At 40.0% G+C, this 15086-nt stretch overlaps 1 protein-coding gene across 3 annotated transcripts in view; it reads left to right on the top strand.

Annotated features, from left to right (window-relative positions):
* The window catches only part of tafa5a (TAFA chemokine like family member 5a), a 552376-nt gene that overhangs the window by 321341 nt on the left and 215949 nt on the right, over nt 1-15086 (top strand). The window lies entirely within an intron of this gene.

Here is a 15086-nt window from a genome sequence, read left to right on the forward strand (position 1 = left end):
TATATGTACACAATATAATAATCGCAAATCGAATCGCAATTGCAATTTTGACGAGAAAAATTGCAATTAGTTTTTTGTTTTTTTTCGAAATTGTGCAGCCCTACATACAAGCGTACACAATCATACTCATGCAAATACACAACCCACATAACATAAATCACGGCACACTGCTAAAGTTTAATCTAGATTTGCCATAACAATGTAAAAGGTTAATATTGCCCCTCTTTCTTTCTCCCCTTGTTTCTGTACTTTCTTTCATAATCCACTTATTTATTACGAAGCCATCGTAATGGTGATACCAGAGGTAATTATTGTAGTTGTTAATTATCAATAGTCATTCATAGACATTATCAATATTGTTATTGTATTGTTATCATTATTGTTTCAATACAGTGCCAAATTGTTAATTGTCAATACTGTGGTACTACTATCTTCTTCACTAATTTGCGTTTCTCTATCATTTCTGGTATCATATTTGTACTGTATATACCAGTGACGTGCAGTCACTAGAGGCAGGTGAGGCGGGGCCTCACCTGCCATCATGGAAAGAAAAAAAATGTAAAAAGAAAAAAAATTAATTAAATTGTTATATGTATGCAGTGATTATACTATAAAGTTATTTTCCATTTAACTTCACCAGTTTTAGATTATTTTTATTCAAAATCGCTGAATTTTCACATTTGCCGTTCAAATACTGAGAAGAGACGGTGCGGTGAACAGCAGCCAGTTGAGGCACGTCACTCAGTGCCTCAACATGGACGGACTCGGCTAACTGCTGGCTTGCTGTGCAGTGAGACTGTATTGCTATATGAATTATATTATACATTTCCATAGTTTAGTTAGCTGAGGTATATAATGTACAGTGTATTTTGTCAACAACTGTATGTGTGTAACGTATTTCTTGTGCTGAGCGATCATAAAACGGCTGCAAAAGACGCACTGGCTGAGGCTCCAGTAGCCCCGCCTCCTGCACCCCCGCCGTAGAATTGTTATATCAACTAAAGCCCACACTTAAACTTTCCACGTGCAAGATTGAATCTATTTAAAAAAGTTATTTCATAAGAAGCCAAAAAGTGCAAAAACAATAATGTTCGTGTTGGAGGAGTTGTGAATGACTGCAGGGCCACAACATTAGGTACACCTGCAGTCTGCAGGTGTATCTAATTCACAACTCCTCCAACATGAACATTATTGTTTTTGCACTTTTTGGCTTCTTATTAAATAACTTTTTTAACCTATTTTTATGGGCTTTCCTATTTGTGATGTTAAGTTCCTGTTATGCGCTGTTATGCAGTATATGCCTTGAGCTCTTATTTTGAAGGCGCCAAGAGCGGAAGTGATGACATGTTGTAGTGGAGCGGAGGTTTTTGAAAGAAGGTAAATAAAGTGGTCCTCGTGTAAACTGGAGCCTCCGTGTTTGTTATTTTGTAGTTTCATACAGTATAGGCGACATTTATAAACCCTCAGTTACACTTTTTTAAATAGATTCAATCTTGCACGTGGAAAGTTGAAGTGAGGGCTTAAGTTGATATAACACTCCCGTCAGGGGGTGCATTAATCCAGCACAACAGCGGCGAATGGACTTTATTTATAAGTAAAGGTAAGACCATAATAACGTTTTTTTTTATTAAATGTGCTTTTTTGTGTGCTACAGTTTGTATGTGTAAAGTTAAAGTTAAGTTAAAGTACCAATGATTGTCACACACACACTAGGTGTAATGAAATTTGTCCTCTGCATTTGACCCATCTCTTGATCACCCCCTGGGAGGTGAGGGGAGCAGTGGGCAGCAGCGGCGCCGCGCCCGGGAATCATTTTTGGTGATTTAACCCCCAATTCCAACCTTTGAGGCTGAGTGCCAAGCAGGGAAAAATGCTGGTATGAGCTTTTAAACATAACCCGTTAACTGCTGCCAATCAAATGGTGAATAAGATACTCTTTAAGGTTCATATGTTTGTTAATCTGACTGTGATGAAGTCAGTGCCTCACCAGCCATCAACCTCACCGCACGTCACTGGTATGTACGGTATTGTATTTGCTGATGTAGTTCTGTTGTTTTTGTTTTTATTGAATTTATTTTTCTATCCCCTCCCGCTCTGGTCCAGCTACACCAAACATCAACATTAACATTCATTGACCTTTCAAAAGCATTTGATACAGTCGACCGTATCATTTTGGCAGACAGACTGCACGGGATTGGCCTATCTCAGCATGCTGTAAAGTGGTTTTCTAATTATCTGTCCGATAAAACCCAATGCGTCCAATTTGCTGGATTGTATTTCCTCCCTGCATTAAAGCGTGTACTTCAGGGTTCCATATTAGGTCCGTTGTTGTTTACCCTTTATGTAAAAAATCTCTGTAATAATGTCTCGAGTACTGCATTCCATTTTTATCCGATCATATATTGTTCATCCCCCGCTGTTGTGCGAGCCTTTGAGCTCCTGCAGTCTGCTTTTGATGTTGTTCAGTACCAGCTGACTCAGCTGAAACTAGTCCTTAATGCACAGAAATCCTAGATGAACACTCCAAAAACATCAACTGCTCATAAGGTTGAACTTGAAACGGTCGCGACATATAAGTACTCGGGGGTTGTTATTGATGAGAACTTTTAAATCTTGTAAATCAAACATAGAAAAACTTGTGGCTAAACCATACTTGCCAACCCTCCCGGATTTTCCGGGAGACTCCCGAAATTCAGCGCCTCTCCCGAAAACCTCCCGGGGAAATTTTCTCCCGAAAATCTCCCGAAATTCAGGCGGAGCTGGAGGCCACGCCCCCTCCAGGTCCATGCGGACCTGAGTCCGCTTTCCTACAATATAAAGAACGTCTACAGTAAAGCAGTCCGTCTGCCGTAAACAGCAATGTTGTGACACTCTTAAACAGGACAATACTGCCATCTAGTGCATTTGATGAAAGCACTTTTGTGCGTGCCACACAGCAATGCATCATCAGAGAGGGTGTTCAGCATGGTTAGAAAGATAGTGACAGAGAATAGAACAAGGATGAACAATTCAAACCTTAACTCAACAATGAGTAGATGAGTGTTATGTGTGTGTATATGTGTAAATAAATGAACACTGAAATTCAAGTATTTCTTTTATTTATATATATATATATATATATATATATATATATATATATATATATATATATATATATATAGCTAGAATTCACTGAAAGTCAATTATTTCTTATATATATATATATATATATATATATATATATATATATATATATATATATATATATATATATATGTATACATGTATATATATATATATATATATATATATATATATAGCTAGAATTCACTGAAAGTCTATTATTTCTTATATATATATATATATATATATATATATATATATATATATATATATATATATATATATATATATATATATATATATATATATATATATATATATATCCATCCATCCATCCATCCATCCATTTTCTACCGCTTATTCCCTTCGGGGTCGCAGGGATATATATATATATATATATATATATATATATATATATATATATATATATATATATATATATATATATATATATGAAATACTTGACTTGGTGAATTCTAGCTGTAAATATACTCCTCCCCTCTTAACCACGCCCCCGCACCCACCCCCACCCCCCGAAATTGGAGGTCTCAAGGTTGGCAAGTATGGGCTAAACTTAAACTTAAATAGTTGTTTTCTCTTTAGAAACAAATCCTGGTTTCCCTACAACTTAGCTTGATTCTTTGCACTTTTATGCCTTTGCTATATTTAAGAGACTATGAGATTATGAATGCACCCGACACTTATTTGAAAAAACTGGATACTGTATATCACTCTGCCTTACGTTTTATTACTGGTTGTGGCAACCTTGTCCACCATTGCACTTTGTATGCAACAGCAAACTGTTTATCTTTGTCAGTCCGCAGATTTTCTCCATGGACAGTTTTTATATATACAGTAAATCACTTCTTGGTCTTGGTTCCCCCTTATTTATGTTGTTTTATGTGAAGAGACTCCAATCGCGACAGTTTGCGGTCACAGGACATCCTTGGTGTGTTGTTTTACCTTGATCCAGCACAAGTCTTGGTATAAAAAAAAACAACTTGAGATTTGCTGCTCCATGGTCATGGAAAGAATTACAAAAGGTTACTAAAACTGATCGCTTTGGGAGAATTTCAGGCCATTTTGAAGGATCGAGAAGCTGTTACTATTGGGCACTGTACTTACCGTATTTTCCGGACCATAGCATTATAAGGCGCACTGCTGATGAGCGGGTTCTAGTCAGGTCTTCAAAAGGCGCAACGGATTATAGGGCGCATTAAAGGAGTCATATAGATTTAGATTAGATTTAGAGTTTAGATTTAGATTTTTTGGTCCCCTTGGGGAAATTCATTGTCACTGCCGTACATTTAAACAATAGACATTACACATCACAAAAATATAAAAAAATAAAAAAATTAAAAAAAATTAATTAAAAAAAAATAACAAAAAGACATCATACATGACCAACACACATTTACAGGCTTGTCAGACAGGTCGGCCGGGCCTGCTGTTAAGGGCGGCTATAGTTTGATAGTTCTGTACCTGCGCCCTGATGGTAGTGGGATGATGTATTGGTGTAGTGGGTGAGTGATATCCTGGACTATTGTTTTTGCCAGTCGGGTGATGTGATATTATTTTAGTTTTTTTTCTAAATGTAAAACACTTCCTTGTTGTCTACAAAACATGTTGCATAGATTATATTTTACAGACCATCTTCAAGTGTCTTTCTGACAATCGCTTCAGGATGCGCCGTTTTGTGAGCGGTCTTATTTACGTGGCTCACCTTCGACAGCGTCTTCTCCCCGTCATCTTTGTTGTAGCGGTGTAGCGTGCAAGGACGGGAGTGGAAGAAGTGTCAAAAGATGGAGCTAACTGTTTTAATGACATTCAGACTCTGCTTCATATCAATAACGCAGCAGCATTTTCTCACCGGAAATGTGTCCCGTGAAAAAACGTCCGACCGTAACTCTCTAATAACTAAAGTTCCTTGGGTGAATAATGTAAACTCACTACACCGGTATGTTTTAGCGCTTTCATGGCGAGTTTACTGACAGATATAAGTAAGAACTTTACACTACTTTATATTAAAAATGGCAACAGCGGAGGATGAATGTCCCATAACAAGAAGATAGAGAAAAAGAAGAAGCTTATCACGGACTACAAAGGCGGACGCGTGCAAATTTTCAGGATTTATGCAGATCCAAAACACAGATCAGCAGGTACCAGAAGGTAAGACAAGTTGCTTTTGCATAACATTGCGAAATAGAACGCCAGATAATGTCTTACCTTATACACACACCATAATAATACTGGTATGTCGAAGCACAGTACAATCCATCAAGCGATGCGGCTTCATAGCTTACCAAAGTCGTACGAAAAACATTTTGATAGAATTTTGAGCGCCGTGTGTAATGTTCTATATTTTCAATGGAACATATAAAATGTTGGTGGTGTTTACTTGAGTCATATTGCAGTCTACACATATATCTTATGTGTGGCTGCCATCTACTGGTCACACTTATCATTACACCATGTACCAAATAAAATTGCTTCGAGGTCGGTAAGGACAACCAGAATTATTCCGTACATTAGGCGCACCGGGTTATAAGGCGCACTGTCGATTTTTGGGAAATTAAAGGATTTTAAGTGCGCCTTCCATCCATCCATTTTCTACCGCGTGTCCCTTTTGGGGTCGCAGGGGGTGCTGGAGCCTATTTCAGCTGTATTCGGGCGGAAGACGGGGTACACCCTGGACAAGTCGCCACCTCATCGCAGGGCCAACACAGATAGACAGACAACATTCACACTCACATTCACACACTAGGGACCATTTAGTGTTGCCAATCAACCTAAATACGATATTTTTTACCTATTGTGCGTTTTTATGTTTATGTTGTAAGTTGTTTACTATAGTGTGTGACTGCTCCTGTTTTTTGCTGCTGTTCTATGTGTTTATGAAACCTGTTTTGCTGCCCGTTTGGCCACGTTTTTACCTGGTTTAATAGAGGGGAAAAAATGAGGGAATAAATACATCCAAACATTTAATGGCATACTTGCCAACCTTGAGACCTTCGATTTCGGGAGGTGGGGGGCGTGGTCGGGGGTGGGGCAGGGGGCGTGGTTGGGGGCGTGGTTAAGATATATATATATATATATATATATATATATATATATATATATATATATATAAGAAATACTTGACTTTCAGTGAATTCTAGCTATATATATATATTTTATTACATATATATATATATATATATATATATATACATATAAATAAATAAAAGAAATACTTGAATTTCAGTGGTCATTCATTTACACATATACACACACATAACACTCATCTACTCATTGTTGAGTTAAGGGTTGAATTGTCCATCCTTGTTCTATTCTCTGTCACTATTTCAGAACATACACATTATACAAATATACATTATAAAATCAATAAGAAAACGGGAGCTCTAATTTGGGAGTCTGAATTAGTATCAGAAGTTCCTATATAAACATTGCGCACTCACGTCGCCTTTTTGTATTGATTACTGCAGCTGTGCACTGGATTCATTCACAAATACAAACTACAACTCACAAACACTTTAGAGTTAGGCTCCACCATCAGAATGTGTACTTAAACTTATAAAGATCACATGGATATTATTCAGTGAGTTGATTCACCAAAACTAACCTGTTATACAGGAGGAAAAAGCACACAGGACGTTTCAATTGTTCACAGACTGGTCGCGCTCATCAGAATGACAAGACACTTCCGGTCTGCAGGTGATAGCATTCAATTGGGAAGAAACACCCTACTGCCCCCTACTGACCAATGTGAATACTGATAAATGTGTAATGACAGCTCCAAAAACGAATTCAAACCACAAAATAAAATAAATAAATCAACACAAATATGTGACACATTATGGGTGGGTCACATATGCATGTACAGTAGATGGCAGTATTGTCCTGTTTAAATGTGTCACAACATTGCTGTTTACGGCAGACAAACTGCTTTACGGTAGACGAAAACTTGACCGCTGTTGTTATGTGTTGTTACCGCGCTGGGAGGACGTTAATGAAACTGCCTAACAATAAACCCACATAAGAAACCAAGAACTCGCCCTCCATCATTAGCTGTTTATATTGTGAGAAAGCGGACGTGTGAACAGGCTGTCGACACGTCACTCAGGTCCGCATGGAGCTGGAAGGGGGCGTGGCCTCCAGCTCCGCCTGAATTTCGGGAGATTTTCGGGAGAAAATTTGTCCCGGGAGGTTTTCGGGAGAGGCGCTGAATTTCGGGAGTCTCCCGGAAAATCCGGGAGGGTTGGCAAGTATGTTTAATGGAGTCAAATAAGGCAAGAAGAAAAATATCACACACTTCTCTTTTGTAAAGTAAATACAGTATGTACATCAGATATGGGCTTCTACATTAACAATATGAATTGCCTGAGCGGCTGGACAGGACAGATACAAAAAAAATGTAATTTTCCTTAGAAAAGAGTTTTAAAAAAAAGGCAATTAGGGTCTCGAATCTGAGCTTTTCTTCCTGTCATTCACACCCACCAGTGTGAATGACACTGAGTTTATTTATTTTTTATGTTTTAGATAAATATTATTTATGTATTGAACATACATACATACTTACTATGGTATATTATTTATTTATTCTTTATTCATTCACTGTTCTGTTACAGAGAACAGGGAAATGGGATACAATTGCTACGGTATGAAAAGGGGTGGGATTAAATAAGCTCAGCTTCTTCCTACTCCTTTTCGGACGTGCTGTAATGAAACAAGTGGAAATATGCGATGCATGACATTGTATCGTATGCATGTTCGAAAATAAACTGAAACTGAAATGAACCGGTGACAGTTGTTACCTATACTGGCCTCAAACGACGTCCCACTGGGTTGTGAGTTTTTCCTTGCCCTTATGTGGGCTCTGTACCGCGGATGTCGTTGTGGCTTGTGCAGCCCTTTGAGACACTTGTGATTTAGGGCTACAGAAATAAACATTGATTTTGTCTGTCTATCTGTGTTGGCCCTGTGATGAGGTGGCATACTTGCCAACCTTGAGACCTCCGATTTCGGGAGGTGGGGGGTGGGGGCGTGGTCGGGGGTGGGGCGGGGCATGGTTGGGGGCGTGGTTAAGAGGGGAGGAGTATATTGACAGAATTCACCAAGTCAAGTATTTCATATATATATATATATATATATATATATATACATCCTGAAAATATGCAAACAAAACTGTGTTTAGATAATTGATACTTCAAACTTGCATAAATAAATATTAAGGAATATAACATAACTTGGCTTCTGAGAGTTTCAAAATGTAATGAATAAAATGCTAAAGTTGTTGATAAACAAGCAATTATTTTAATAATTAAATATGGTCATTTTAAATGAATTATTATGATCATTTAAAATCAATAATTTCAAATACGTTTATTTTAATGTATAATTCTATGGCTGGATGTAATAAGGAGTCAGGAAAAAATACAAATAAAAATACAATTAATTTGGATGTTTTTAGCAAAATATAGTAAACATGTATTTAGTTTTTTTTTTTTTTTTAGTTAATAAATATATTTATTTTTAGGTAAGACATAATAATACAATTTATCTCTAGTCTGGATGATTTAGTTCTTGTCACCCTGTTGTCCTCCCGTCATGAAAAAAGGCTGTCCTCACTCAGGTCCGCATGGAGCTGGAGGGGGCGTGGCTTCCAGCTCCGGCTGAAAATCGGGAGATTTTCGGGAGAATATTTGTCCCGGGAGGTTTTCGGGAGAGGCGCTGAATTTCGGGAGTCTCCCGGAAAATTCGGGAGGGTTGGCAAGTATGTGAGGTGGCGACTTGTCCAGGGTGTACCCCGCCCCCCGCCCGAATGCAGCTGAGATAGGCTCCAGCGACCCCCCGCCACCCCAAAAGGGACAAGCGGTAGAAAATGGATGGATGGATGGATGATTGATTGATTGAAAACTGGTATAGAAACAGGTGCAAGTAAAGGTTTTGATTAAGAAGACAATAAAATCTGAGCGTTAATAAGATCTGAAAGCCGGCATTAAAAGTAGCGAGGGGGAATCGTGCGGGGCGGGGGTGGGCTAATTGAAGAAACTTTCCACTTAATGCACACACAGCGTGTCTCTACATGGCCATGGTCGGCGCCGGGAGCGGCGGCGGCGGCGTGCGGATGAATCCTGATAGATCCTCATTACCCCAGGTGTGACCCCTCGCAGCTCAGTTCATTAAGCCAACCACCCGAGTGCCGGCGACTCGAGTCCAGATTTAATCACAACTTCCGTCCTCTTGCCAATCACAATTAGATCCTGATAAGCCTCTCCAGGATGGCACCTTAGGGCTTCCATATCCAGACAAAGGTTAATTTGTGAGCAGCAAGGGCCCCGGCTACACAGCCAAAGGTCACCTGATTGAATACATGGTGTGTGTGTGCGTGTGTGTGTGTGTGTGTGTGTGTGTGTGTGTGCGTGTGTGTGTGTGTGTGTGTGAGACGACAGGGAGGCTGGACTGCAATTACAAAGTTGATGAGCATTCATGCATTTGCTTCACCCTTAATGGAGAAAAGGCTTACCGCCGCATCTCCAACACGGCGGCCGCCCTGCTAATTGAGCAGCCTTTTGACTAGTCACGGAATACGCACAAAGCAGACTGTTTCCGTCTTATTGTTTCCAAACATTGTGTCTGTAACACGGCAGTAAAACGGCTGATCAAACAAAACAGAAGTCATCGCCATGGACCCACGAGCTGCGGAAGGTAGCTCTCCAATCAGCGAAACAAGACTCAATAACCATAGCGTGGGATTGTTTTGTTAGGTGCAATGAAAGTGTTCTGAAAATGACTTTAAAAAAATAGTTAATCGTTACTTAATTGGATTACGAACAGAATAACTCCTTAATAAATGTCATTAATTACTAGAGAAAGTAATTTATACGTTACTTAAAAAAAAAAAAAATACAAATTACATATCTTGCATATGCATTTGAGGGATGTTTAATATAAGCGCACTGTGTGCGGAGTCTGTGCTTTTAAAAGGCGGGGCCTGTTGCCTAGTGACGTGTGACGTCATCGAAGGGTTGCAACGGAGCTGTGTTTGTTAGCTTGAGCAGCGCACTTTGTCCTGGTTAAAGTTAAGTTAACGTACCGATGATTGTCACGCACACACTAGGTGTGGTGAAATGATCCTCTGCATTTGACCCGTCACCCATGTTCACCCCCTGGGAGGTGAGGGGAGCAGTGAGCGGCAGCGGTGGCCGCGCTCGGGAATCATTTTTGGTGATTTAACCCCCAATTCCAACCCTTGATCCTGAGTGCCGAGTAGGGAGGTAATGGGTCCCATTTTTATAGTGTGTGTGTGTGTGTGTGTGTGTGTGTTAAGTTAAAGTACCAATGATTGTCACACACACACTACGTGTGGCGAAATTATTCTCTGCATTTGACCCATCACCCTTGATCACCCCCTGGGAGGTGAGGGGAGCAGTGAGCAGCAGCGGTGGCCGCGCCCGGGAATCATTTTTGGTGATTTAACCCCCAATTCCAACCCTTGATGCTGAGTGCCGAGTAGGGAGGTAATGGGTCCCATTTGTATAGTGTGTGTGTGTGTGTGTGTGTGTGTGTTAAGTTAAAGTACCAATGATTGTCACACACACACTACGTGTGGCGAAATTATTCTCTGCATTTGACCCATCACCCTTGATCACCCCCTGGGAGGTGAGGGGAGCAGTGAGCGGCAGCGGTGGCCGCGCTCGGTAATCATTTTTGGTGATTTAACCCCCAATTCCAACCATTGATGCTAAGTGCCAAACAGGGAGGTAATGGGTCCCATTTTTGTAGTCTTTGGTATGACTCGGCCGGGGTTTGAACTCACAACCTACCGATCTCAGGGCGGACACTCTAACCACTAGGCCACTGAGAAGTGTGTGTGTGTGTGTTCTGGCAATGATTACTTAATGGGGACATTGCTCTGTTTACACAGTCACCTTTAGGGGACCTCTGACGGTATGGGGACAAAAAACCAGGTCCTCTAATGGGAAACCTTTTTAAATGATAGTCAGATCCATTCTGAAGATTTTTAAGCTTTGGCCCATTAAAAATGTTTACTGAAAAGCAGTGTTGGGTTGGTTACTGAAAACCAGTAACTAGTTACAGTTACTAGTTACTTTATTTCAAAAGTAACTCAGTTGCTAACTCAGTTACTTACACCAAAAAGTAATGCGTTACTGTGAAAAGTAACTCTTTAGTTACTTCTTTTTTCTTTCTTTCTTTTTTTTAAGGCTCCCATTGGTGCCCTTTCAGCCTTAATTTCAGTACTGTTATTGCACTGGAAAATAATACAATGTGTTGATCAACTTGACATGCATTTGCATCACTGAACTCATAAAGCAATGTGGTCTACATACAACACACAAAGACAACGATATGTTTCAAAGGGCCAATTTATTTCAGGCCAGAACAAATTGACAAAACTATTTTAAATAGCTGCAACATAATGGCACTTTAACTTTAAGTAGATAGGATCTTTGATCCAAGACACAACTTACATTAAACTAAAATTGTATTTCCTTTGTGCTCGACAAAAGAAAAGTATTGAGAATGTCTCCATGTTAAGAAACTCGACTTCTGGCTTCGCCATGATGTCTTATTAGTTGTGATGAGAGTAGCGTATGTGTGTGTGTGTGGCCCTTTAAGATATGACAGCATGTGAGGTGAGTGACGTCAGTGTAGTGGGCGAGAGAGCTGTAAAGACCCACTTCCGGGTAAAGTGAAGGTTGTTAGCCCCGAAGTACATAGGCCCTGCGACCCTCATCTACGGTCTGGGAGCACCCCCCCCCCGATACTACATAAAAAATAACAGAAAAAAACGCAGTAACGCATCATGTAGTAACGGTAACTGAGTTACTGAATATAAAAAATAATGCGTTAGATTACTAGTTACCGCCGAAACCAACTTTGTAACACTGCTGAAAAGTAAACATGTTTAATATTTGGGGGCGTTATGGCGTAGTGCAATGGTTCTCAAATGGGGGTACGCGTACCCCTGGGGGTACTTGAAGGTATGCCAAGGGGTACGTGAGATTTTTTTTAAATATTCTAAAAATAGCAACAATTAAAAAATCCTTTGTAAATATAAATAAAAACCTATCTTTTTTTTCCAAATAGTTCAAGAAAGACCACTACAAATTAGCAATATTTTGCACTGTTATACAATTTAATAAATCAGAAACGGATGACATAGTGCTGTATTTTACTTCTTTATCTCTTTTTTCCAACCAAAAATGCTTTGCTCTGATTAGGGGGTACTTGAATTAAAAAAAAAATCACAGGGGGTACATCACTGAAAAAAGGTTGAGAACCACTGGCGTAGTGGGTAGTGCGGCCGTGCCAGAAACCTGAGGGTTGCAGGTTCGCTCCCCGCCTCTTGACATCCAAATCGCTGCCGTTGTGTCCTTGGGCAGGACACTTCACACCCTTGCCCCCGGTGCCGCTCACACTGGTGAATGAATGATGAATGATAGGTGGTGGTTGAAGGGGCTGTAGGCGCAAACTGGCAGCCTCGCTCCCGTCAGTCTACCCCAGGACAGCTGTGGCTACAAATGTAGCTTACCACCACCAGGTGTGAATGAATGATGGGTTCCCACTTCTCTGTGAGCGCTTTGAGTATCTAACAGAGGTGGGACCAAGTCATTGTTTTGCAAGTCACAAGTAAGTCTCAAGTCTTTGCCCTCAAGTCCGAGTCAAGTCCCGAGTCAAGACAGGCAAGCCCCGAGTCAAGTCCAAAGTCAAGACTGGAAAGTCTCAAGTCAAGTCCTAAGTCCTGCATTTTGAGTTTCGAGTCCTTTCAAGTCCTTTTAACCACAGACTAATATATTAACACAGATTGTGTATGCTTTTCAAACGCTGTATTTATTTATTAAAACAAGTGCATTTTAAATTGCAGGAAAGAAAATTGTGCTGACATTGCACTTTATAATAGCACTATTAACCAGTCATTTTAAACATTAACTCATTCCTTTACAGAACAAACACATTGAAAAATAAAGTGCAAATGTACTTATTTGTACAAAAGTGTTAACATTGAAAAAACATGACATATACGTGAACATAACAAAAAAGTTGTACTTTTTTTATGTCAGGGCCCTATGCTGCATTGCATTTGCAAAAGACCAAATTAGCCAAGAGTCTGTCAGTCATTTGTGCACGATGGGGGCGTAGTATGATGCCACCATGGCTGAAAACTCGCTCCACTGGAGCACTGGAGGCAGGCACTGCCAAGACTCTCATGGCCACTCGGAACAGTGAAGGAAGAGTCTTCATGTTCAATGCCCAGAACAAAAGGGGGGAGAGAGTTGTTTTGGGTTGGTGCACTACTTGTAAGTGTATCTTGTGTTTTTTATGTTGATTTAATAAAAAAAAAAAAAAAAAAAAAAAATTCTTGTGCGGCCCGATACCAATCGATCCACGGACCAGTACCGGGCCGTGGCCCGGTGGTTGGGGACCACTGAGGTAAACAACCAACAGTATGTCAGAAAGCTAGCTAAAACGGTACACATATTCATAATATAGTATACATTTTAACTGACCTTTAATTTACTATTTTTGTCTTTTTTTAGGTGGCTAAAATACGCGGTGCTGCTGACCGCCGTCTAACGTTACGTGTGATATATTGACTAACGTAACCCTGCTTTAAAAAAATCACTGAACAAAAAGTATGAATAAGGTAGTGAACTGCAACAGATTCCCGTGTTTGCAATAACGTTATAACGTTAGCAGTGAGTTTACAGCCTCACTGATTTAACTACACAGCAAATAAAAGTCACGTTACTTAGCCAATAAACGTTATCTTACATTCAAAACTTACCGTTCTTTGTGCAACTTCAAATGCCGGACGAAGTTGGAAGTTGTTGCCTCTCCATCAGTCATTTTCGAACCGCATGTGTTGCATACTGCAAACTGTTTTGTGTTGACCACCTCGTAATTTTTATACCCAAACGAAACTATTTTAGGTATCATTTTTTGTTCACTGGCGTGTGGTTTGGACATGTCTTCTTCGTTGGTTGTCCTGCAATTTGATTGGATGAATGCTGTGTGATGAAAACAAAGTAGATCTAATTTGATTGGCTGTTGTACTGAGAGCACACCAGCTGACACACGCAACGCTGATAGACAAGTACACAATGAAAAATACGGAGCGCTCCCGAATAACTTTTTCATCTTTGGGTTTTGGGGAAAGTAGCAAGTCATGTCAAGTCATGTCAATTCAAAAGGCTCAAGTCCAAGTGAAGTCACAAGTCATTGATGTTGAAGTCTAAGTCGAGTTGCAAGTCTTTTTACATTTTGTCAAGTCGAGTCGAAAGTCATCAAATTCATGACTCGAGTCTGACTCGAGTCCAAGTCATGTGACTCGAGTCCACACCTCTGGTATCTAATAATAGGAAAAGTCCGATATAAAATCTAAGCCATTATTATTATTATTATTATTATTACATCTAATTTGAACTTCTTTTTTTTTTTAAATGGTCCTCAGTACAAATTTGTGTGAATTATGCAACATTATTTAAATTTGGTCCCCATGAACCATATTAACTCTTTTTTTCCCAGGGTCCCCAGTAAGAATGATCAGCACATTACTTCATCAATCCAGAGATTTTTTTTTTATGCCTACACAACCTGTAGAAAGGGTCGTCCCCACAAGTAATGATCAAAAACTTGGTCCCCATTCCAAATGATAACCAGTGTGTGTGTGTGTGTGTGTGTGTGTGTGTGTGTGTGTGTGTGTGTGTGTGTGTGTGTGTGTGTGTGTGTGTGAGACGACAGGGAGGCTGGACTGCAATTACAAAGTTGATGAGCATTCATGCATTTGCTTCACCCTTAATGGAGAAAAGGCTTACCGCCGCATCTCCAACCTGGCCGCCGCCCTGCTAACTGAGCAGCCTTTTGACTAGTCACAGCGACCCGTCACGGAATACGCACAAAGCAGACTGTTTTCGTCTTACCCCGGCGCGTGCCTAACCTCGCTTTCCTGCCGCGCTTTG

This window comes from Nerophis lumbriciformis, linkage group LG05, assembly GCF_033978685.3.
Source record: "Nerophis lumbriciformis linkage group LG05, RoL_Nlum_v2.1, whole genome shotgun sequence".
In the NCBI taxonomy this organism is placed as follows: domain Eukaryota; kingdom Metazoa; phylum Chordata; class Actinopteri; order Syngnathiformes; family Syngnathidae; genus Nerophis; species Nerophis lumbriciformis.